Raw genomic sequence first — 27089 nt, 5'->3', positions numbered from 1 at the left:
TTCGGGTCTAAAGTGAATCGGAGGAGCTGATTTTAAGAAAAACTCCCGAAGGTCGGAACCAAACGACACGTACGATCGTTTGTTGGAGGACTTCTAGAAAAGGAGCACGTGATGTTATCGTGATGCTGTGTAAGCGTTTCCTGATCTTCTCCCTTTTGCTCAAAGTTTAGTGACATTTAATTATCTCAAGTTAAGTCTCAGAATCTCAGCTGCCTTAATCTGACCGTCTAGTTTTCAACCTGTAATTGTTCAATCGTAGTTTACAGACAACTTCCTGTTTGAGTTTTGACCCTCCTGACCTGCTGTAGTTGTGAGTTTCCCTCTGTAGTGATTATTTGAGCAACATAACAGGTTCATTAGGTTTCTTGCACTTCATCATCCAGTAAAACGTTTTGGCCTTTTTACAGACACGTTACTGTACAGTTAGTTCACTGATCAGCTGAATGATTCAGACAATTAATCGGCCAACCAAACATTTGTTTCACCTGTTTTTGTGTCTTAACTTTTAGCACAAGTACAAAATAAATGTGTAATGTCATTTTTGGCTGTTTTTGACATCGGAAAACATCACGTTGGGCTTTTGGAAATTTCTCGTGGTTATTTGAGCAAATAATGTGCAGATCAATAACGAGTACTTTTACTTTTTGAAACTAAAGTTACATATTTTTTTTTATTGCAGGACTTTTACCTTAAATTGGTTTGTTTTTTTAAAAAAAATTTTTTTTATACCAGAGCGCTGCTATTCTTTACTGAAGTAAAAGATGTAAATACGACTCGAATCATACGAGACTGCAGTTTGAGGACGTTTTTTTGTTGTTGTTGCAAACAACACTAACAACGTCGCTCCTGCTCAGAAAAGCAGAAACACAAGCTGTCGAACAAAAAGCGACTAAACTTCCAGCCGCATGCTGCGTTCAAGAAACAAAGATTGCGGAATTTGCAGAGGACCTGTTGGAACCCCCCACCCTCCCTCGAGGGGGCCCCCCGGGAGCCCCCCAACCTCACTTTGGTAACCTCTTCTCTAAAGGGTGCAGCTGTGGGGATCAGAAAGGGGGGGAGCCCCCCCCCACACCACCCCACACCCCCACACACAGGACATTAACCACTCACTGGTTAGGCCAGATCAGTCAAGATTAAATAAGTGTAGCCCTCCGTCGGCCTGAATGGGAAAGCTGCTGGAGACTAAGTGGTCGTCGCCGAGGTTGATGGAAGGGTCGGGATGAAGCAGGCAAACACCTCGGAACACATGATGCACCCTTTGAAGCATGAGGGGAAAAAAAAAACCTCGGTATAGCGGATCGGGGCGACAAACAGCTTCGTCTTTATTATTGTGTGCTTTGGAGAAGAGCCGCCACTGACAGACAGGAAGTAAGGAAGTCAGGCTTTGAGGAGGAGAAACTCCTCCCCCTCCCACAGCGCTGCCAGTCAGCTGAGTCCGCTCTCAGCGGCAGCGGGGGAAATACCTGCCGCTCGGCACAATGGTGCTGCTGGGATTACAGGCCCCCCCGCTGGTGAGCAGCCCAGCAACGGGGAGGGAGGGGGGGCGGGGGTGAGGGGGGCGGTGTGTTCACAACAACTTCATTTTTTTTTTTTTTTTTAACTCGGTTTGGGATTGATGCGTTACGACTGCGTTTGAGTGATTTTGAGATGACCCCTTCACCCTCAGCGGTACGGCACAAACACAGCTGGATGGAAGAAGGAATGGGCCACAATTAAAGCTGAAAAACTTGATTTAAACACAAAAATAAAACACGACCAACTCGGTGTGAATAATACTGAGGAGGTTCTGTTTTTAGTGTTTTTTGTTTGTTTGTTTGTTTGTTTGTTTGTTTGTTTGTTAGCAGGATTACAGAAAAACTGCCAGACAAATTTTCATGAAATTTGGTGGATGCGTGCAACATGTACCGAGGAGGAAACTTTTACGTTTCGGAGTGGATCAGAATCACGGGGCAGCATTTATTAACTATTTTTCACTTTCTTTAATATTGCGAGAAAATCTTAAAATCAATAACACAGTTCAATAGTGAAAAAAAACATAGGCCATATTCTAGAAATATGGTGACTCAATCTCACGATCTAAATTCAGAGGTATAATAATAATGTACTTGTCAGGGACAGTTTGGACGGTCAGTACTTGTAAAAGAGAGTTTAGTTGTGAGGTCCCGGCTACGTACGAGCATATTTTGACATTACTCTTATCGTTTTGGAAACATATCCAGACATACATCAACCCAAGATCCCGACAAAGAAAGTTTGAGTTCCGCGAAAAGTTTTTTTTTTTTGTGACCACATGGTTTTTAGTCCTCACCATAACCACGTATTTTTTTGTCCTAACCGTAACCTTGTGGTTTTCAGTCCGAACCGTAAACACATATTTTTCTCTGTCCTAACCGTAACCACGTGTTTTTTAGTCCTCACCATAACCTTGTGGTTTTCAGTCCTAAACGTAACCACGTGTTTTTTAGTGCTAACCACATTTTTTTGTTTTGTCCTAACCGTAACCACGTAGGTTTTTACCTGACCCTTACAAGGTTTTTTTCTGACACATTTCCCTCTAGTGGTCGGGTGTGTGTACTACATGCGTTACTGTGATTGGATATATATTGGTTGCAGTTTCAGATTTACATATCAAAGAACAAAGTGGACGTTTAGCCTCGGCGAAGGTTTGCGCTCTCCGAGTGCCTTTCTAATATCTTCTTATAATGTGTTCCCATCTATTCAAATCTTGTGACATAAAAATCCACAAGTGTCAATTATAGTTTCTGTATTTGACTGGGTGAACTTTTTTCGGATACACACAAGACAACCACAGACTCACACACTTCCATAAATCACATCAATAAAAAAGGAAAAAAGAAAAAGAAAAGAACGAATAAGTAAAAAGTCCTTACCCTACCAAACCTCAATGTCAAAACCTCAGCAATGCTTTGACCCAGCCAACAAACAGCACTCTCCCTCACACACACACACACACACACACACACACACACACACACACACACACACACACACACACACACACACACACACACACACACACACACACACACACACACACACACACACACACACACAAGCTGCTGGCCACGTCCTCCTCCACTCGGCTGGTCGGAGTGTGTGTGCCTGTGCTCCTGTGATTTACCTGCTGTCCTGGCTTTAACGCGCCCCATATGGTGAACAATGGCCCATAAAGACGCCTCTAAAGGAGACAGGAGTTGTAAAGGCAGCCGAGACCTCTCAGCCTCGGCTCTGTTTATGGCCCAGAAAGCTCGGCTGGCTGCGGCGTTTGGACTGCACGCTGCTCAGACCGCCGGCTTCCAATTTTTTTATTTTTTTATTTTTTAATTCGTGTAACAAACTTAAATTCAACTGTGTTGCTGCTAAAGCGCGGCCCCGTGCCACCGGGTGACGAAGACAAGGCTTTAAAATGTAATCATTTGCTGCTGAAAGTGTGGATATATATGGATTTACATGCACCGTGTGTGTGTGTGTGTGTGTGTGTGTGTGTGTGTGTGTGTGTGTGTGTGTGTGTGTGTGTGTGTGTGTGTGTGTGTGTGTGTGTGTGTGTGTGTGTGTGTGTGTGTTGCAGAGCCGTTAGTTGGCAGCTCTCGGTTGCGAGCAGATGGAGCGGAGAGGGATCCTGGCCGCCGCTCCTCATGTGATATAGAGATACGCTGCCTCCTCGAAGCTGCTTCCACTTCTTTGTGTCTAGACAGAATGAGTCAGTGTTTAAGACATTAATTCATCCACTTTACTGTTGGTGTTGTAGAAAGGGTCGGCTAACCCAAATCACAGAACAACATATTTTCTCACTTCCTCCGCTGGTACGGAGCCACGTGAAGGGAGTTTTTCACATTTCAGATATCCGGGTGTGATATTTTCTGCCTGCGCTCTGGTTATAATGGAGGTGAATGGGATTTAAAAATGTGACGCTCACTGGATGTAAAATATGACAAATCAAGAATTTTATGCAGATGAAATAGATCTCATGAAATCTGTTTTTTTTAAATATAATTTAATCCTGTAATATTATATTAAATACACCGAAATTGTATTGAAATGGAGAAATCAGTCGTTATTGTAGGAAGTAGCCGTTATTACAGTTTATTTCTTTTGGTTTTTTTTTAACCACAGTGTGCAATGCAAAGAAAGTCGAGTTTTAATTAGATTATTTTATGATTATCATCGTGTAACTCACGACAAAGAAATTGTCTGTGAAATAAACAACCTTCTTTTTGGGGGCATTGTTGGTTTGAAACGGTGAAATGTACAGTGAGTCCGATGTTTTATCGACCCGTCTGTCCACCCCGACCTCCTCCCTACAGACTCGGTGTCCATTGTTACTATTGAGTATTCATCTGTTTGGCTTTTTTTTTTTTTTTTGAAAACTCAAAAATGATCGCCCTTCTCTAATATTTGGGTGCTGAGATGACGGATGATGTCTCAAACCATCCCAAGAGGATTGATCGCTTTCCATTTGACTGGTTTACATATTTTTATGACACCTACGATTTTAAATGTTTGTTTTTCACGCTGAAATTAGGCCAAAAATGTGAAGGTTTTTTTTCAGCCCTGCTATCAGAACAGCACTACAAATAATAATAATAATGAATTTGATTTCATAAACAAAAAGAGCAGCTATGATGTTTAAATGTCATCATATTAGATATAACGATAGCAGAATGAGCAGGTAACCTATAACTGAAACATCTGACCAGATTACAGTAACTCTGCATGGAAACCCCCCGACGACGTGAGCCCGTACCGAGATTTGAGATTTGTTTTATAACAGCCAGTAAATCCCGTCGTGATGTCCACCCCGGCTCCTCCGCTCACGATGACGCGGGCTTTACGACGGGGGGGACGAGCGCTGAGCGCCGCGGGACGTTCACACTAAATAAACTTATATGTTTATACATCGCCACACAGAGGTGGAGAGCTAGTGGGGCGTGTAACTGCGTTCGGGCCCGCCCCCTCGGGAGGGTGGTGGTGGAGGGAGGGAGGGGTTTTTACGGCCGATGGGGCAGTAAAGATGTCACGTCCAACCAGCGGGCGGTCCTCCTCGCGGAGCGGGCTGGAGTAAGAGGCTCCAGGACTTTATGTTCTGATGTCGCTGGTTCTGGTTCCTGGTCCCGGTTCCACCGTCGGGTCTTTGCAGTGGTCCGGCCCTCCTGCCGGATGTCACAGCTAAACCTTTAACCTTGAAGTGTCCCACCGTCTGCTGCGGCCTGGCTTCGGAGGTGGAGGCTACCCTGACACCCCCCCGCCCCGCCCCCCACCCCTCCAGACTCTGGCCCTTCAGCTAGCCAGCACTATGTTTCCTTTGTTTAACCCCTGACCTGAGAAAACAAGACGTGTCCCAGAGTTCTGAGGAAGCCGAGGCGAAGAGGAAGTGTTTGGTTACAAATTAAATATATGTGTGTCATGAGCCATAAATCGGCGGGCCTGCTAGCAGCGCTGCTACTGAAACGGCATGTGGTACCAAGGCTCTCGCCATAAAGTTTTAAGGCCTCACTTCCATCTCTGCTTTTCAAAGGGGATCTGGATGATGGCCGGACCCAAGGCAAGATGGATCCCAGGTGTCAGGGAAGGAAAGAGGAAAGGAAAGGAAAGGAAACAACTCGGAAATTAGACATTCCCAAAGGGACATTTTCCCATTTCCCAGCTGCCTGAAGGCATGATGAGTTTATGGATTGATGAAGGGACGAGTTCTCCAGATTTCGCTGTTAAAACAACATAATCTGAAGTCTCTTAAATCTGTTAAAAACAGACCGTGCGCCCGTCTGATAACTGGGAGATCCTCATGTGTCACATCATCGTCAGCTGACAGCACAGATGGTGAACCTTGAACTCCAGCACCTCCTGAACAGTGTTGATATTTAGCAGCAGGAAGTTGTTCCAAAAGTGGGCCGAGAACACCAGAACCAGATTCTGTGAAACCGATCACACACTACATTACATTTTATTACTACTGCAAGTGGGAAAAGGCTGAAACTAGAAGTCTCCAGGAGACCTGCAGAAAGACAAGGAAAGGAAAGGAAAGGAAAGGAAAGGAAAGGAAAGGAAAGGAAAGGAAAGGAAAGGAAAGGAAAGGAAAGGAAAGGAAAGGAAAGGAAAGGAAAGGAAAGGAAAGGAAAGGAAAGGAAAGGAAAGGAAAGGAAAGGAAAGGAAAGGAAAGGGAAAAAAAGACAAGGAAAGGAAAGGAAAGGAAAGGAAAGGAAAGGAAAGGAAAGGAAAGGAAAGGAAAGGAAAGGAAAGGAAAGACAAAGAAAGGAAAGGAAAGACAAGGAAAGACAAGGAGAAGCTAAAACAAGGAGTCACCGTGGAACCCTTCAAACCAAACAACTTCTGGATTGCGTAACAGCTGCTAACGTCGGCCATGTTTTCTGTTCCAGCTTCTCGGCTGCACTAAAGATTGAAACGTAATATATATACTTAACATACTTTCACGCTCCCCCCTTTTTCTTTTTTCCTTCCCCTCGTCCGGCCCGCCGTGTTTCAGGTTTCCCCTCCTCGTGACAGACAGCCATCAGCTCCTGTGTAATCCGGCGGCTTTGGTGCCGAGCGGTGGCGTTGACAGCTAGACAACACAGGCCGCGGTGATAAACGATGCAGATGTAATGTCCGCACATATCGGCCAGATGGAACGTTTTCAGAGACGCTTCTTCTTCACTTCGATGCAGGTTTCGCTCCCGTTCGTGGTGCTTTATATATATATATTTATATATTTGGGTGTGTGAGCGCACTGCTTAGATCAGCTGAGGAGGACATCTGTCAGATTTCTGTTCTGTGATTCGGTCTCTCTGAGATCTATTAAAAAACTGGACTTTCTGTCTTTGAAGTTTTCCGTAGAAGGTAGCAGATAAAAAAAAAAAAAAAAAGGATATCAATGGCTTGTTTGCTTATTAGTTGTATTTACTAACTAAACCCCGTATCTATTTATTTTGCTGCTGTTTTGTTTGAATAATTTAGATGAATTTGTGTTATTAATATCCTAATTTTAACTAATTTGAGTTTATGCTTTTATTTTGAAGGCACTGGTCTACTTTTACTTTTTTTTCCCAGAGAAAGAGGCAGCAGACGCAAACGTTCGTTCGTTTGTTTGTTTGTTGAAAATGATACAAATTTGTGTAAGATTTGGCTGTTTGAATTTTGAAATTTCTTCTTCTTCCTCTTTTTCTTCTTCTTCTTCTTCATCCCTTTCTTCTTCTTCTTCTTCTTCTTCTTCTTCTTCTTCTTCTTCTTCTTCTTCTTCTTCTTCTTCTTCTTCTTCTTCTTCTTCTTCATCCCCTTCTTCTTCTTCTTCTTCTTCTTCCTTCTTCTTCTTCTTCTACTTCTTCCTCTTCTTCTTCTTCTTCATCCCCTTCTTCTTCTTCTTCTACTTCTTCCTCTTCTTCCTCTTCTTCCTCTTCTTCTTCCTCTTCCTCTTCCTCTTCTTCCTCTTCCTCTTCTTCTTCTTCTTCTTCTTCTTCTTCTTCTTCTTCTTCTTCTTCTTCTTCTTCCTCTTCCTCTTCTTCTTCCCGTGTTGAGGTGTGAGTCGTCCAGGCTGCCGTGATGTGTTTGTGTGATGCAGAGGGAGGAGGAGGAGGAGGAGGAGGAGGGAGGAGGAGGAGGAGGAGGAGGAGGGAGGAGGGGGTGTGTGTGTGAAGGAAACAAGGTCATTCCTGTGTTGATATGGCAGCTTCAATCTCCCCTCTGGGAGTGCAGCGGTGATACACAGCGGTTTGGATTACTCAGCGCTGATCTCTGAAGGGACCCGCTAGAATCACACCAACTGCTCGGCTGCATTTTAGTGGAGGAACTTTTGTTCTTATATTTAAGATCTTATATTTTTACATCTTACATAAGATCTTATATTTGTACGACATCTGACGGTGTGGATCACGTAGTTGTCGAGACTTTGAATACACGATGATCCGTCCTGTTTCCAAACTTAATTTTCAGACAAAATGATCCTCTGGTGAGTGAAAGCCAAAACTTTCACAAACGCTAACGTTGAACTTCTGCAAAGACCGATGTACTAAAGAGACCTCCCGTCGTTCTTCTTCTCCTTCTTCTCCTTCTTCTCCTTCTTCTTCTCCTCCTTCTTCTTCTTCTCCTTCCGGTCTTAATCCACTGTGAAGATTTATTCAGTGAAATCTTAAATCTGTTGTGGAGCTTCGTCGTCTCCTTGTCATTTTAAAACATGTAATCCCCCGTGTCCCACTGCGTTGTTTACTCTGCTTTGCCCTCATATATATATATTATTTTCCACGGAGAACATCCTTCAAGAATTCCACGCTTCACGGCGCCCCCCCCCCCCCTCCCCCTCCACAACCACTTTTTGAATATGTGGCAGATGAAAGTAAAAACAGGATTACGGTCTAATCCCTCTCGATTGTTTGTGTCTTTTGGCCACTGGGAGAACTCTGATGTGGTCTCTGCCCTGCTAGAGAGACGAGGAGGAGAAGGAGGAGGAGGAGGAGGAGGAGGAGGAGGAGGAGGAGGAAGAGTGGGGAGGGGGGGCAGAGGAGAGAGAGAGAGAGAGACTTTTCCTCTGTGCCGTCCGGTAATGAGAGCCAGTAATAAAGTGGATGTATTCATGGACAACTGAAGCCAGCAATTAAGGGGAAAGAGGTAGCTGGCTTCAGACGGCCACTTTGGATCTTTTAAATGTAAATACGGGCCGCATCTCTCAAAACTGCCTCGGTGAGATATTTCCAAATGAAATCCCCTCTCACTAATGAGGGAGCTGTGATATTTCCACGCCGAGCCCCTCTCTCGCTCGCCCCCTCTCTCTCCGCGGCGCTGCCACGCTAAGGCGGCCCGGGCTCTCGTCGAGTTTTAATCAGGCCGAAGGAACAGGGATTATGATATAACAGAAGTTGGTGGAGACTAGTCTTCCTCCGTTTCCCAGATCAACACGCCGCTGTTTGATCTAACCCCCCCCCCCACCACCACCACCACCACCCCCACCACCCCCACCACCACCCCTCCCTCCAATCTACACCCGGCCGGGACTATCTTAATTAGCTTAAGTGGATGTCGACAACACGAAAGTCGACGTGTCACCGCGTAACGTTTCTGTGTTTTCCACTTAATAAAGAACAATGCATGTTTGGGGGGGGTGGGGGGGGTACAAAAGGGACAGCAGCATCCGTAGGAGGAGATAATAAGACAAAGGGAGCGCTCGTATAGATCCTGTCAGCGGACAAATTGTTGTAATTTTAAAAGCAAAGCTCGGCTATTTGGTAACATTTGGTGTTTTTGCGAGATCTCTCTCTTCTGCCGTCGCCAGTAGATTCTCCGTAGCCTTGATCAGCTGGCGCGGCCTGTCACAGACGCGCCGGGCCTCATTGTTTCATCCCATCTGCCCAAGGTTTGATGTCTCCTTCCTCCTCCTCCTCCTCCTCCCCCCCCCCCCACCACCGCCACCTCCCCTCTTCCTCCTCAGCAGCATCCCTCACGCGCAGCCTTTCAGGTCAGGTCGCCTTACGTGTTTGGTTTCTTTCCGTGACGCGGGAAGTCGCCGAGCCGCCGTCATCTCGCTGCCCGGTAACAAACAACAGCTTGACTCGCAATATTGTTGTCGTGTTTGTTTGTTAAGAGGGAGAGAGAGAGAGAGAGAGAGAGAGAGAGAGAGAGAGAGAGAGAGAGAGAGAGAGAGAGAGAGAGAGAGAGAGAGGGGGGGGGGGGGAGTCGCGTTGGCAGCGGACCAATTCAAATGAGCTGTTTAAGATGTGCGACTGCTCCGTGAATAGGAATGAAGGCGAGTCGCCGGCGAGCCTCGCGGCGACGATCGCTGGGCCGTCCTCTCTCTCCTTCCTCCTTCCTCCTTCCTTCTTCTTCTTCCACCTGCTGGTGAGGTCTCTCCGTGGCCCGGAGTGGAAGTGGCAATTAGCCTTGATTTGCATCGCCACAGAAATTCATCCAATTACCAGCATTGAAGTGGTTATTTTTTTACAGGCGCCAGCTAAGTGGATGTGACCATTATTCATTTAATGGGCGGAGCTATGATACGAGAGAGACCTCTTGGTACGCCAAACTACTTCCTGCGGTGGTCACCGGCAACGTCTTCCTGAGTGGACATTTTTCCTCGTGTCATCGTGCGACTTGAGTTCAGGACTTTTCTCACATGTTGCCAAGAGTTAAAGCTTTCGGCACCAGATGCTAATTTATCGTCCTCGTTTATCCAAAGTGCAGAAACACTCTGCAAATGTTTCAAAAGTAAAGTGGTGTTAAAGGATGTTTTCAAAAATAATTCCTCTAATTGTTTTTATTCATGTGATTTCATAGTTTAATCAAAGTTTGGTGTAAGCGGCGCCATCTTTGCTAGTTCGGAGCAGGAAGTGACCATATTTGGACGAGCTGGGGGAGGAGCCAGCGGTGGATCTGACCGATCTGATCGGAAACCTGACGATACTACGTCCCGCCCACCGATAGCTGTAACCTGACTGCACCACAGGCCTGTCAATCAAACAGACACGCCCCCAAAAACAGGTCTTCTTGAATCTTCTTTTCTGATGAATGAGGGATTATTTTCAGATGGACCTCCAGAAAACTAAGAAGAAGGAGTGACTTTAGCTAACAACACCGAGATAACTGATGGACACATTTTATTCACTTTGGATTTGATGAGAGAAGTTGAATGGGAGTCTATGGAGCAATTAGCATTAATTTCTTGAGTTTGATGTGTCGAAATGATCAACGAACGCCCAGTATTCGTTCTGCGTTCGCTCCGTTTTGGTCTCCACCACCCTGTTGAAAACATAAATGCATCTTTAGCTCCACTTTGTGCTTTATTTGGTGCTCGGCAGGTGAAATTATTCACGTTTTTTTCTACTGGAAACAGCTGCTGGACCGAGACCACAAAGACTGAGCCCCAAAACAAGGAGCTAAAAAACATTGTTTAATAAAACAACGCAGCTTCTTTTTCTCAACGAACTTTCCAAACTCACTTTCAACGAAGGATCCAAAAACCTCGCTTGTATTTTTGAGGGGCTAAAACTTGCTTTGTTTCACGTACAGATTAAGCAGCCTGACCGTCGGTGAGATGATCACTGCTTCTCCGTATACCTTGTCTGGGATCAGATCTAATTCACACGGGCAGGTCTTGATCTCGCTGCAACTCCTAATTCCAGTTTTTTAATCCTCTGGAAAAAAAAAATAAAAAAAAGTCTCAGCTCCACCTGGCGGGGGAAAGTAAATTCCTTAATCCCTGTCTCCTTTCTGACGCCGGTGCTTTTTTAGTTTACTTCGGCTCCGGAGTGATGCAAGCCGACTGCAACAGCGAGCCGGCGTTCCCGGAGGACCGCGGCGAGGCGGAGGCAGGCGTGTTTGCGCTCCGTGCAGCCGGTGGCGTTAGGTGTCGGAGGCGGCGGCAGCAGCAGCACATGCGGCCTCGCTCACCCCCCCCCACCACCACCTCCCCCCGTTCCCCCTTCCCCTGTCCCCCCTCTCTCCCACCTCCCCCCTCCCTCCCCGGGGGCCTACAGGGAGTTACACCCCGGTGACTCTGATGCTGATGCCATAGATACTGCAAACGCCAAACACCGTCTGCGCTGCCAGCTCCGTCAGCTCTCACACACACACACACACGCACACACGCACACACACGCACGCACACACGCACACACACGCACACACACGCACACGCACGCACACACACGCAGCCGACACTGCTGACATCGCAGGTGCCATCCTAACGAACACTTCCTGCTACAAACCTCCGCCAGATCGTCTGGAGAAACTCTCGGAGTCCGCTCGCTCCGACGCTGTCAGGGTTGTTGTTTTTTCACCGTCTCCGTTTTAGTATCGGCTTCAGGGTCCACGTGTGATTCTGTAATTTTTAACGATGACATAAGGACCGACGATCACCAAAAGAAGCGGGACATTTTTGCTGGGTTTTCTATCCACCGACACATTTTTCTAGTCCTTGGTTTTGTAACTGGTTGGCAGCTGCTCAGATTCACAGCGGTTACAAATGTGTCCCAGATTCATGGTGGAAAAAACATGAAAACTCAAACTTGAACATTTCGCGGCCCCCAAACACTCAGACTGAGATTTCCTCCACCAAAGAAGAAAGCGACGGACTTTTAAAAACAACCAACAGTTCAAGATTATGTATTATTTATTTCAATTATTTAGCTTTTTTATTTTGTTGTCGGGTTGGAAGGTTACAGGAAGACCATGTCCCAGTCCAACCGGCCTGCTGAGCTCTGATTGGTCGATTGATCCTCCACCTGTTTGAATCACTGAACATTTAGGTAAATCTGAGGCTTAGATCTGTATGAGACAGATAGACGTCTAAATTCATCCATCTATCTGTAGAAAGACTAATTTACTACAACTTTTATATAAATAAAGATCTTATTTAAGATTAAAAACACATGGCTGCTGCAATAACTACATCAAACTGCTGAAAGTGCCAACAGTTGTGAAATTTCTCCAGAAAAACAAAACAAATTTCCAGCGGTATAAAGTCTCTTTTCAGACCTTCAGGATGTGGATGGTTGGAAATGACTCTGAAAACTCCTTCTCATTACTTGCTTCACAACATTTGTTATCAAACCACAGATTACCGTCCTCTTCTGCTGACGAACTCAAACGCTTCAGATTTGTTTGATTCTCAAAACTAAAAAAGTCGAGTGTCATGATCAAAAATTCTGAATTCTGTGACCAAAAACTACCAAAACTGAGTGCGAATTCTTTTGCAGCGTAAATAATTAATATTCCCAGTTCATCGATTTTTACTTTAATACTTGATTTTTGATTGCAGTGCGAGAAATTTGCTTTCAAAAGATACAAAAATACCTTCATATACAGAACTAAACTGTGCAGCACATCACGACATCATCATGACATCATCATGACATCATCATTAACTCAGCTGTCACTTCCTCGTGACTTCATCATGTTTGTGGCCCCAAAGTTTTTCAGTTATTATGAAGTCTGAGTTTTTATGTTCGTGTCTTATTCACAGTGAAATGAACAGAACCCAAAAAGTGGCCCAAAGATGTCATCATAACGATCTTCTCCTCCTCCTCCTCCTCCTCCTCCTCCTCCTCCTCCTCTGACCTTTAACGATGTTCCGGATGGTATTCCTGAAACAAAGCTGTGGATTTTTCCGTCCTTCACGTCGTTCCTGTTCGATTATCGTGTCTCTGCTGACTGGATGTTTTTTGCTCTGCGTTGTTGACAGCTGTGTTGTGTCTGGGTGGGGGTGAGGGGTGAGGGGGGGGGTGCGGGGGGGTGTGTAGCGGTCACACGGTGAGGCAGGTATAGCGGTGGGGGGGTCAGCCAGCTTATCCTCACCGCCGGCTGCGCTAATGCCGGCAGACAGGAAGCAGTTGTTGGCTCCCGCCGGGTCAGCAGCAGTTTTTGGGCCGATGGCCTCGCTCTCTACCCCCCTTCCCCTCCCCCACCCCCCCAACCCTACACCCACCCCCCCCCACACACACTTACCAAAGGCCAACGCGGCTCCTCTTGGGGCTTTTTTTTTTTTTTTTTTTTCATTCGTTGCATGATGGGATATATTGGGCAGCTCCGTTCGGCTGGTTTGGAGGAATGCCGCTGGGGTGTGCCCCCCCCCCCCCTCCTCCTCCTCCTCCTCCTCCTCCCCATCGGTTGGTCAGTGGAGCGAGGAGGGATATCAAAGCTCTGTGGAGGAGGGGGGCGGGAACAAGGGGAGGGAGGGGGGGTGCGGGGGCTGAGAGGGTCATGTCTCATTGGGCAGAGCAGGGGGGGGCCACTGAGCCTGTCACATGGCTGATGGCTGATTTACCACTCCACTGGAGAGGTGAGGCCTCGTCGGCCACATCTCCCTGCCCACCACACACACACACACACACACACACACACACACACACACACACACACACACACACACACACACACACACTCTCTCTCTCTCCATTGACAGATAGCCCTTCACTGCACCCCCGGCTCCACAGTGTTTTAACAACAACATCGATGTGCTTTCTCTCCAGTCCAGTCCATCTTTTTAGCTTCGGCTGGAGCACCTGCATCGATTCCTCCTGCAGCCGATTCAGCCGCAGACCTTTTTTCACCGCCGCCTCTCGCCGACCGCCTCTCGCCTTTGTCCACGCTTCTCTAACGGGTTTATGTGTTGGGTTTTTTTCTACTCAGCCATTTTTGTCATCTGCACCCATTTCCTGCACTCACCGGGGACCCCGCTGCCCCCCCACCTCTGCTTTCACACTCTTCACATTTTGTCCATTTTGGTTGCACTCTGATGGAAAATCCATGCCGTTCACTTTGTTGTTGTTGTTGTTGTTGTTGCTGCTGCTATTGTCGTCGTCGTAGTTACGTGGTCACATGTTATATAAAAGGCACCCGGCTGGACTGTGCTGTCTGCCTTTCAAGACCCACTCACCCGTCGATAAATAAACCGCATTTTTAGCAAACAGGTGCAGATTCACAGATTCACAGGAACATCATACTGGTGCATGTACTCTCTTTTAACCCACTAATGTGTATCGATCTGTGCTTTTAGACGCCCGCTGGATATACAGTGAGTACTGAAAGTATTCAGACCCCTTTAAATTTTTCACTCTTTGTTTCATTGCAGCCATTTGCTAAAATCAAAAAAGTTCATTTTATTTCTCATTAATGTACACTCAGCACCCCATCTTGACAGAAAAAAACAGAAATGTAGAAATTTGTGCAAATTTATTAAAAAAGAAAAACTGAAATATCACATGGTCATAAGTATTCAGACCGTTTGCTCAGTATTGAGTAGAAGCATCCTTTTGAGCTCGTACAGCCATGAGTCTTCTTGGGAATGATGCAACAAGCTTTTCACACCTGGATTTGGGGATCCTCTGCCATTCTTCCTTGCAGATCCTCTCCAGTTCCGTCAGGTTGGATGGTGAACGTTGGTGGACAGCCATTTTCAGGTCTCTCCAGAGATGCTCAATGGGTTTAGGTCAGGGCTCTGGCTGGGCCAGTCAAGAATGGTCACAGAGTTGTTCCGAAGCCACTCCTTTGTTATTTTAGCTGTGTGCTTTGGGTCATTGTCTTGTTGGAAGGTGAACCTTCGGCCCAGTCTGAGGTCCAGAGCACTCTGGAAGAGGTTTTCTTCCAGGATATCTCTGTACTTGGCCGCATTCATCTTTCCTTCAATTGCAACCAGTCGTCCTGTCCCTGCAGCTGAAAAACACCCCCATAGCATGATGCTGCCACCACCATGTTTCACTGTTGGGATTGTATTGGGCAGGTGATGAGCAGTGCCTGGTTTTCTCCACACATACCGCTTAGAATTAACGCCAAAAAGTTCAATCTTGGTCTCATCAGACCAGAGAATCTTATTTCTCATAGTCTGGGAGTCCTTCATGTGTTTTTTGTCAAACTCTATGCGGGCTTTCATATGTCTTGCACTGAGGAGAGGCTTCCGTCGGGCCACTCTGCCATAAAGCCCCGACTGGTGGAGGGCTGCAGTGATAGTTGACTTTGTGGAGCTTTCTCCCATCTCCCTACTGCATCTCTGGAGCTCAGCCACAGTGATCTTTGGGTTCTTCTGTACCTCTCTCACCAAGGCTCTTCTCCCACGATTGCTCCGTTTGGCTGGACGGCCAGGTCTAGGAAGAGTTCTGGTCGTCCCAAACTTCTTCCATTTAAGGATTATGGAGGCCACTGTGCTCTTAGGAACCTTGAGTGCTGCAGAAATTATTTTGTAACCTTGGCCAGATCTGTGCCTTGCCACAATTCTGTCTCTGAGCTCCTTGGACAGTTCCTTCGACCTCATGATTCTCATTTGCTCTGACATGCACTGTGAGCTGTAAGGTCTTATATAGACAGGTGTGTGCCTTTCCTAATCAAGTCCAATCAGTTTAATTAAACACAGCTGGACTCCAATGAAGGAGTAGAACCATCTGAAGGAGGATCAGAAGAAATGGACAGCATGTGAGTTAAATATGAGTGTCACAGCAAAGGGTCTGAATACCCTTATGACCGTGTGATATTTCAGTTTTTCTTTTTTAATAAATTTGCACAAATTTCTACATTTCTGTTTTTTTCTGTCAAGATGGGGTGCTGAGTGTACATTAATGAGAAATAAAATGAACTTTTTTGATTTTAGCAAATGGCTGCAATGAAACAAAGAGTGAAAAATTTAAAGGGGTCTGAATACTTTCCGTACCCACTGTAAGCATCATAGCTAAAACACACTGATGTCTGCCACTCGTAATTTAGAAAGTTTCCGCTGACATGTTCAACTCTGACCCGGTATCACGGCAAAGCGTGAAATAGACACGCTGGGCGTCACAGTTTCACGTCTATCTGAAGTGGACGAAAATGAAAGCCGACTGCACCCGCAGAGTCAAAACAACATGGCCGGGGTTTATAAAACAAAAAACGACTCAAGAACAACGTTGTCACCTCCGGGATTCGGACCTTCGCCTCTCTGATTCATGCCACCAGGCCGTCCCTCCTTCCTCGTAATACCAGAGAAAAATGTCCTTCGTACTGGGTCACATGATCCTTCCTGGCGTTACTTTTACGTGCGTATAAGTTTCACGCTTACAAAACGTGGACATGTCACGCCTGTAAAGGCCAAAGCGTGTCTATTTCACGCTTTGCCAGGTTACTGGGCTGTAAACTCATTGTAGATGTGTAAATACTGTATTGAATGTGTTTGATGAGTCAGCGTACGTCTCCATTGACATCCTGACCTCTTAGTAACGGAGCAAAGCAACAAGTTCTCCAACGTGAAGTACTATGAAGTCATTTTAGCTTCCTTCTGACTTTAGTGCACCATCCCTCATTAATTCGATATTAGGCCTCAAAAAGCAGCATTTTCTGGGGGGCGTGTCTGTTTAATTTTTTTCGCTAAAGGTGGGCGGGGCGTACAGTCCACGGGGCTTCTAATCTCTCCGGTCCAAACATGGTCACTTCTGGCTCCAAATGACGACGGCAACGGCTGAAAAACGCCGAACTCGAAGCTTCAGAAGTTCACGAATGGATTGGTGAGGTCACAGTTGGTATGCTGCCAGGTTTCAGGATGATGCAGACCGGAGAAAGTTTCAGATCATCTCACCGTGACTCATCTACGATTTGCTGTTTGGACGCGGTGAAACAAACCCAAAGACCGGTTGAAAGAGTTTCTTATCTTATTTTACCCACATTGATTGATGAGCTCATGATTGGCACTTACCAAAAATGGATATCTCTCAGTTTGTGCATCCATTCAATATATTTCAGCGTGTTTTCAGTTTGATGTCATTCACATATTTTTTCCCCGTTTATACATCAGGCAGCGGGAGTATCTGAGCTACGCTACTGTACATACCTATTGATCCAATCCTCCGCCGCGCTGCACATGTTTTCAGTTTGGCATCTTGAGTCTGGGCTGTCGAAGGAAAAGGGGGAGAAAAAAAATAATAAATCCGAGACCATTCAGAGATAAGAGGAGCGCTCCTTCTTTTCCTCTCTGTCAACATGTAAGTCTTAAGTGAAGCCGAATGCTAGCTGGGATTCCTGTCTGGTATCCTGTCTGACATGAAAGGCTGCTCGCTGAGGAACGGAGCTCAGAGGGAAGTATTCCCGCCGGACCCTCCGGCAGATGGAACGAGAACACCTTGAAGGATGGGAGCGTCGCCGAGCCTCCAACGCGCTCTGCCGCTATTCTCTCTACCCCCCCCCCCCCGCCTCCCCCTACACCCACCCACCAACCTCCCCCCTCCCCGCCGCAGATGAAACGTAACGCGGCGCTGTCTCAAAATCTCCGGCAATCTGCGGATGTGAGCGACGCGCGGAGAGCACCTGGCTCTTCAAGGGAAAGCAGCCGTTTGAGATGTGACAGAACGCCTTGTCAGGTAGAATCACTGTAATGGAGAGATAATCCCGCAGTCATCACTCAGAGAGGCAATGTCTGCAGGGCATCTTGGAGGAATAGCCAGATATGCTTTGCGACATTTTAAGACGGGTACAAACGTCGCCGCGTTTATCGCGAGCTGAAGAAAAAAAAAAAATCAAATAGGTGAGCACGCTGGGAGGAATTTGGATAAGACACCAAAAAAAGAAAGAAAATGACACTTTGAATTGTTTTTTTTGGGGGGGGGGCAGCTGCAAGGAGAGAAAAAAAAAAAGACAAGATTTCAGAAGTTCTAAATGTAGATCAATGACACGCGAATCTCGTGCTGCTTGAACGGCTCCCCGACTGGAACAGGATCGGTCCTTGTAGGCCTGTCAAGACGACACGAGTCAGACGGGAGAGTTCGCCCGCCGCCGCCGCGTGAGGAGATGTGCCTTTCGTCTCGTGTCACTCAAAGACCCCCTTGGAGGAGTTTTGCCGCTCAGCCACCTTCCTTGACCTGTCACTCAGCCCTCTGACAGCTGCTAGCCCCCCCCCCCTCCCCACACCCCCACCCGGTCCCTCACAGGGTTCCTTCTCAACCCCAGCAAGCAAGCGGATCGCGGGGTAAGGAGGGTGGTGTGGAGTAGGGTGGGTGGGTCTCATTTTCATGTGTCAGACCCCCCCCCCCACACACACACACACTCACCTCCCCCCTTACCCCCCCTCCCCCATCAGTGTGACAGCTCCCTGTCCGCCTGTCTCATTAGAAACAGTCAGCTCGGTCTGGGAAGCAGCAGGAGAGGCGATTGGCGTTCAGCTCTCTCCCTCGAAAAAACCCGGGGAACTGTGAGATCAGCTCTGCTAACACCAGTCAACCAGATCATCATCTGGCTTGATCTAACATCCACACACACACACACCGATCCGCACACAGGCTGAAAACACGTACACACACACACACACACACACACACACACACACACACACACACACACACACACACACACACACACACACACACATGTACATCCCCCCCCCCCCGCCGATTTCACTGCACTTTCGTTGCAGTTGTTTCAAAGGTCGGACTGTTTGTAATGAATCCAGAAAGGAATCGATTGATGGCACGGATAAAAAAAAAAAAACAGGCTTTCATTTACTTTGCAAATACACAAATTTCAAATTAGTCGATCTACAGAATCGATTCGTATATGCGACTTCCTCATTTCCCCTGTTTTGACCGGCGACTGGTTGTTATGCGTTGCTCCCGTCAGAAGGTGGCGGTAAAGCGCCTGAAAGCTGCCTGCATAGGGAGAAGAAGACGACGCTTTGCAGGTGAAGATGTTCCGCCCGGTGTTAGATGTCCCGGTGCGAACGTAGAGAAACATGCAAAGACGACTACAGCAGCAACCAGCGGCGACGTCATCGTTGGTTTGTGAACATTATGAATCCTCCAGTTCAGATTCAGTAACCTGACTCCACCTGTCAATCAAACAGACACGCCCCCCAAAACAGGTCTTCTTGAATCTTCTTTTCTAATGAATGAGGGATTATTTTCAGATGGACCTCCAGAAAACTAAGAAGAAGGAGTGACTTTAGCTAACAACACCGAGATAACTGATGGACACATTTGATTCACTTTGGATTTGATGAGAGAAGTTGAATGGGAGTCTATGGAGCCGGAGGCTTTTTGGAGCCGACCTCTAGTGGCACTCGCTGGTATTGCAGCTGAAGACACTTCTGCACCTGAACCTTTTTTCAGACCCTGAAGCTCCGAACTCTTTTGTATCCAGTCTGTGATTGGGCGGTGAAAGGTGTGTCGGGGTTCGATCAGTCGTTTTTTGGTTGAAGTGCACATCTCTACTTTGCTCCATCACCTTTAACATTAACGTGTTTTTGCAGTTGTAATCATGTCTTTCATCCTCATATTACAAGACAGACTTTTGACTTGTGGTTTGCATGGAAAACGTCTTTGCATCCGTGTGTGTGTGTGTGTGTGTGTGTGTGTGTGTGTGTGTGTGTGTGTGTGTGTGTGTGTGTGTGTGTGTGTGTGTGTGTGTGTGTGTGTGTGTGTGTGTGTAGTTCTTCTAATTTGTCCCTTTACACAACGTTTCCATCGCAGTCGAGCTTCGGCAAACACGGCAGCGGGTCCGTACGACTGCATCCCTGTAATCTTCTCTCCGGGGGACGACTCCCGATAGAGGAAAACAAAGGTGTTTACTTTTTAGACCTGCATATCAAATGGCCTTGAAGGACGAAGGAAACAAAAAAAAAAAACTTAAAATAAAAGACTAAACATCAGACATCTATGATTCCCACTCCTTTATTGTTTGTCCTTGAGTGTTAATTGTGCAACGTAGAGAGACATCCATTAGGCAGGCTGGCGTTTGATGTTTCCTGATGCGAGACCTAGATGTTGAGACGGTGAATAGTTAAATTCTAATTGCGTGAGGAATTTGTATCGTTATAATTTGGGGAAGGCTTTGTATTCCTCCCTTTTAATGAATGTAACATGGCCATCTAGGATAGGAAGCAGGAGCTGGAGATTTTGTGAGTTTATAATGAACTGTGAAAGGCCTTTGAATATGTATGAGGATGCGAGACCCTAGGCAAGATGTACACAAGCTCCCCTGATGGGTGTGAAGTTGATCATATCATTTCCTTCCAAAGACCAAGCCTCATTTGGTGCAGAGTTTAATCCGGGGCGTTTCATCGCATCCGTGGTGCAGCTTCGTAAGAAGTGGAGCACGAGGCGAGAAGGAACTGAGCGCATTTCATTTCTGCTTCTGCTGCCTGAAAAGAAACCCAAAAAACACTCGTCTCTCGGTTATTTCATACAAAATTAAAAGAATTAGAAAGCTGACCGGGATCGTACGGGATCCGCAGTCGGCTGTTTTCCATCCATAGACGAGCTGGTCCATCGTTTGACTCGTCTCAGAGGAGGATTTAATAGCTTTGTATTATAAATTGAGTCAAAAATGTATCATTGCAACAGCTGTCTACTTTAAAGTGTGCTGGAAAAAAAATGCTAGAATTTGTAAAACTGAAATTATTCCTCACATAAAAAACAACAAATGAACACAAGTAATTTATTTGCACATATACAAATCTAAAAGTACAAATATTCTCTGTAAAGTTGGTTATCTTAAACTATTACAACGTGAGTAAGACCTAAAGAAATGTGTCTTCACAAAAAGCACTCGTTGGACAACAAGTGCCATTTCCCAGCATGCCTTCTTCTCCCGGTATCTTTTGAGAATTAAGTAACCAAATATAATAGGTGATGGTGTAAATTATACTTTATATATTTTGAATGAAACTTTTCCAAATAAAACAAATAAAGACTAAAAACTTTCAGTATTACGATCAGTTCCTTCATTATGATTCTGATTACAGTGAAGACATTACGACGGGGCTGGCCGGCTAGGAAATTGTTGCAGGTGTGTCTGACTGCTTCTGTGACCCGCATCATTAATAATTATATTATTGAGTACGGCTGTGGACTAAAGTTGAATTATTATTATTTTAGTTTGGTGCCATCGTTAATGGCTTTAATCTGAACCACCCAGAAGGTTGAATCTTCTTCTTAGACCAGGATATATATCTGTTATTAAAACCACATTTCTTCAGGCGGTTGACGAGCGTGTTTCCGTGATTGAAGTGGACGCAGCATCGTTGGGCTTCATTTCTGGTGCATCAGATTTGGTAGTTTGATGGCATCACTAACTCACTGTTATGAGGTTGTAATATGCAGTTTTGATGGGTGAGGTTGTCGGATGTAATCCATGAATCCACAGAGGTCGGTCGTCTCAAAGTTCATGGAGCTGTCGCTGACTGAATTTGGAGTTTTTGTTTTTTCAGGTTGACATTTTCAACCGATGCCCCCGTAAATGTTTAGAGTTTAAAGAGGTTATCAATTAGACTCCTTTTTGGGATTAATAGTTTGGGCCGGTCGTAGTTATGACTTGGACCGAGAGGTTACATCAGTACAGTCGGGTTTAGTTGAGGTCGTATGAATCCGGAGACACGCTACGTTGTACACCACTTGATCTCTCTTCATCCGCGACACCTTCGACCCCCCCGACGCCGCCGTCGAGCACTCACAGCGACGACCCTCCTTCAACCTGGAACATTTCAATTCCAACCTGTGACGGCTCCCCGCAGGAGGATTTGAATGTTAAGTGCCGGCCCTCCAAATCCGGGGGGCCGTATGAAAATGTAATCAGAGCCACTATCATCATCATCACCATCATCATCATCATCTCCCCGTCGGAGAGAGAGAGAGAGAGAGAGAGAGAGAGAGAGACAGAGAAGGGTTCGTTTGACTCTCCGGTGCGGCAGGCGTTGGCGCTGTCCTCATTTCCCCTGCCAGCAGGTGTCCTCTCCGGATATAATAGGCTTTACATGTGTAATTAACACATGGCACCGCTGCCTCTGCGCTGGCCGTAGCCTTCGCCCCGCTCCTGTCACCGCGACTTTCTTTCTCTTTCCTCGATTTATTCCTTCCACTCCCGCTCCTTCTTCCCTCTTCTTTATGAAACATAATGTCTCCCGCGGCCGAGTCGCGCTGGAAGTAGGTGTGCCGAAGACACACACACAAAAAAAAAAAATAAAAAAAAGACAACACCTCGACGGAGAAAGCCGAGCGCTCGGTAACGCGGTGGAAATGGATCGGGGGTGGGTGGGGTGGGGAAGGGACGCGGATGGAGTTAACAGCTTGCTGTGTGGGCCCCCACTAATGCCTTAATGCCCCCCCACCTCCCCCTCCCTCTTATGAAACCTGTAATTACCAGGGCTCTGTTAATCAAGAATGAAACAGAGGAGAAGCGGTGGGCTAATTGGGGCCGACGTGCTCTGTAATTAGAGTAATAGTCACACATTGGGATTTTATGAATGAATGACTTTGCCAGCTTTTTTTTTTTTAACACAGGGCTTCATTACATTGGACCGAGCTACCAGCAGTATTTACATCCATGTATATAAAGGAGACAATATGTTACTGGTCATTTTTTTGTCCAAACAGCAGATTTTCTCTCCAGGCCTCCCGACTAGGCCAGTGTTAATTATGTCTGTGGCCGAGGGGGGGTGGGGGTGGAGGGGCTGAAAGATGGAGGGGGGTGGGGGGGGGGTCGGGGAGGGAAGTCCAATTAATTTTTCTCTCCTTGCTTCTCTCTTTTTCGCCCCAAACCTTTTTTTCCACCCGTGTGCTGTCGGGCCAACGAGGTGGATTTCCGTGTTTGCAGAGCTCCGATTTCGAAGAGTGCGGCGAAGTAACTCATCATCTGGTTAATCACAAACACAAAGTCTGACCTATTTCTGATATGACAACAGCTCAGCAATGAGCTCCACCCGACGGGTAAACAAATGGTTGGAGGGATAATTAAACGGATGCTTCCTCGTTCGGAGGCTCGGTCTGAACGGTCTCGCACGTTTCTATATTTTTCTGCCGGGAGATGCAGGTTAGTCGGCCTGGACGGAGGTGAGAAATGACAGTGGAAGTGTTGCATGTTTGTTCATTTTAGTGAGCATTAAAATCTAGTTTTGGTCCTGGGTTTTGGTTGAGGGGATCTTGAAGATGGCATCACGGCGGTTTCTGTCTGGTCATCATCCGTGGAAAGTCGTTTGCAGTAGAAGAAGTCGCCTCCTTCGTCGGGTTACTACATTTTGACGCTCGACTTGGATGCCGTTGCACTTAGCCACGCCCACAATCCACTGATTGGTTGGAGAGAAGCTTGAGCGAACCTTCGTACGAACAGGGTTTCCAGACTGACGCTGTGATTGACAGGTGGGCGGAGTCGGCCTAGAAGAGTTGCGATCGGCGCTATAAAAACCTCCCTTGTTGTTACCGTGGTAACCACAGGCGTTTACCCCGGGCCGACAACTTAAGGATTGTAACTTCACGTGTTTCTCTTTTAGTCTTTAAAGTCGTACATTCGTTGTCGTTGAGCGTTTCCCTCTTCATGGAGTATAAATGTGTCACAGCTCTCCGTGTCCTCGAGTCCTTTACGAAGCACCAGGGAGAGTTTTTTGTCTTTTCATCCCGATGGATGTCTGGGAATCTTTGCCTTTGCTGTCGCATGTTTTCTGGGTGCCGCTCGCTGCCGTCTGTCTCGTATTCCCAGGACAGTTTAGTTGACCACAGAGAAGAGAGCGAGTTGGCACCTCTCCCTCGCGTTTGGCTGGCTTCCTGTGGAGAGGGGAAAGGCCACCGGCGTGATTTATGGAAGCCATCTGAGGATGCAGGTCTGCTACCTGTGGCTGATATCTGCTCCTCTATCTCGACTCTCATTACCTCATTTGTCACGCCGAGACGCATCGCAACACACACCCCCTCCCCCTCTCCCCCACCTCCACCACAAAAAAAACCCCACTTCAAACAGGCGCTGGGTGGACGGAGTTCCTCCTCGTCCTCCGCCGCCGTCATGGACTCAGATTTGAAGTGAGGCGGGCCCGTCGATGTCGGCAGGATCAGCGTGTATAATGGTTGTAAACCTCGACACGCTAAAGACTCATCTCATCTGCATAATAAAGGAAGCGTGCGTGTTGTTTTTTTAAAGAGGGTTTTTATCTTCAGCAGAGGCCTCTAAGTGATTTAATAATCATTTGACTGAAGCTGAACTGCCTCAAGCAGGAGAAGGGGAAGTTGTGAATGTACATAATAATTAGTATTTCTCAAGGTGAAATTAAAAAGATATAGTCTAACACCGACATAATTTGTTATTATCTCGTTGAAAATCTTGTGTGAGTTTTGTTAATTAATTAGTCAAATTTGATTATTTTACATTGCGCAGATAAAGTTACGACATTATCAAGCAACATTTCAGCTTTTGACCTCCGGGTCAAAGTGTTTTTCAGCCCAGTAAACCTCAAAATGTGTCCAATCACCTCACAACAGAGGTCCATGTGGCAGGAAGTAGGAGATCAAGCAGCAACCAGCGGTGACGTCACCACAGGCCTGTCAATCAAACAGACACGCCCCCGAAAACAGGTCTTTTTTTAGCTTATTTTTTTAATTAATGAGGGATTATTTTCAGAAACTAATAAGAAGGAGTGACTTTAGCTAACAACACCGAGATAACTGATGGACACATTTTATTCACTTTGGATTTGATGAGAGAAGTTGAATGGGAGTCTATGGAGCCGGAGGCTTTTTGGAGCCGACCTCTAGTGGCACTCGCTGGTATTGCAGCTGAAGACACTTCTGGATCGGAACCATTTTACAGACCTGGAAGCTACGAACACTTTAATAAACAGTCTGTAGTTTTATATCCAGTCTATAAGTGAGCTCTTTTTGCAGCCGTAACCAAAAGTTGTAGTTCCCTAACCAGAACCATACGGCATACATTCTTTCTTTATGTGCGTAAGAACAGTCCTTTACTTACTTTACACCTATGCTGTATGCTACAGACACGGCATGTGAAATAGTTACGCAATAAACAGGCGGATTCATGTTTTTTTAATGACTAAAACACAGCAGGCTGTTTTAACTTTGTCTGCCGGCTGCAGGACAAAGTAGGAAAACAATAACCACAAAACGGCGTTTACGCGAAGCACAGAAATCAGACGGACACGTGTTTCAGCCGGCTGCGATACAGCCGCCGCCGCTATTCCAGAAAAGAAAACCGTTGGCAGTGAACACAATCTGGGTCTTTGGGAGTTGGGCTTTTTTGTGTTTCAAAGGTGCTTCACGTTCAGGCTCGTTCCCAGCATGCCTTGCGTTCCCCTCTGCCTGCCCTTACCGCAGGTAGTCTGGAGCCGTTCCCCTGAGCCGTGTTTTAATGCGGAGCCTCTTCTGTCGATCAGGGACATCTTCAAAGCCGCTGTAATGACACGGGGCGCGCACCTCTGCTTCCTGTTCCTCCATGGCCAACAAAACAACGGGGATCTTTCTCTCTTCACATCCGCCTCCGGAGCCCTCGTCGCTCGGCACATCCAGTAATGGACAGGGCACCTCGATGTGCCCCCCTCCCCCACACACCTCCTCATCCCTCCTACTCTCCCACAAACCTCCCCGTCTCGCCCTGTTTTCAGTTTCCTCTCCGTGCTCTCAGCAGTCAACATCCTCCATCAGGCTCAGACTATTATGACTTTCATCTTTTCCTCGTCATTTACTGGAGTGGCGTGTGCTATTTACGCAGCAGTGTTTTAGCTTCACCCGGGAGACGGACGCGCTGCCGTCTTTATGTGTCCCGAGTGCTGTTGTGCGTCCGCCCGTCTACCCGACGGGGACTTTTCGGCTCGGTGTGCACGCCGCTGTTGGTTTTAGCGGTACACTTATGAGTGCCACCTGCTCTCGGAGTAGCCTCTTAATTATCAGATCAAAGGCAGTGAAAAGGTGCTAAGTGGTTAGGAGCTGCAGCAGCACGCCGCCGGCCTTTGATCGGCCCGGCCCCAGCCTCCTCGGCAGCAGCCGGCCTTAAATTAAATATGGACAGACATCTCTCTTTGAGCTCGGCCCCGTTTTCTCCCTTCATAAGCTGTTGCATATCTTTTTTCTTTGTGTGTGTGTGTGTGTGTGTCCGTTGCATTCTGTTTGATGTGAGCGACTGCTTAGCCCCGACAATGGACGGCAGTGTACTCAAGAAGGAGTGGTTCGGCTAATCGAGGAGGGCGGGGGGGGCCGGAGCCTCCCGCCGAGTTACCTGGAAAGGTCCTCGGCTCCCTCTGGACCAATCAAGCGGGCTGTTAAGTGTCGCCTATAATAAGGCCGTGTGCGTACGTGTTTCCACCGGTCCGTTTGATGTATTATTTGTGCGCTGATTTATCTGATGTTAGAGTAAACAGCAGACCTCGTCGCTTCCTGCGCCGCCAACGCTACAAAAAAAAACCAGTCTCCGTGCTGGTCCTGGTCCTAGTCCTGGTCCTGGGTCTGGATCTGGATCTGGATCTGGGTCTGGGTCTGGATCTGGATCTGGATCTGGATCTGGCTCCCGGACTGTCACGCCACCTCTGTCTTGCATTAGACCAGAGACTGTTTACGAGTGTGGCGGGGCAGACTCGGCTGAAACAGTCGAGGTCTTGTGTCACCAGATGTTTTATAGGGCGAGGCGGCACGGCGGAGGGGGAGGGAGGGGGGGGGCGGCTGGTCCTGGCAGTCAGGTGCTCTGGGTGCCCTTTTATGGCCCAGTCCACTAATGAAAGTTGGGGTTCTGGGACCACTGTGGAACATCAGAGGCCACTCCACCCCACCAGACCCCCATCGCCATCCACACAGGAATGTCGTAAAGCTTTAAAAGCTCCCCCACCTCACCCCCACCCCTCCACCCCCACCCCGCCTCCCACCTTCCCTCCTTTCATT

This window comes from Brachyistius frenatus, unplaced genomic scaffold (assembly GCF_029030835.1).
Source record: "Brachyistius frenatus isolate BFR_SWC_R1_liver_20210118 unplaced genomic scaffold, ASM2903083v1 Contig_37, whole genome shotgun sequence".
NCBI lineage: Eukaryota > Metazoa > Chordata > Actinopteri > Embiotocidae > Brachyistius > Brachyistius frenatus.
Note: the sequence above shows the minus strand (reverse complement) of the source record.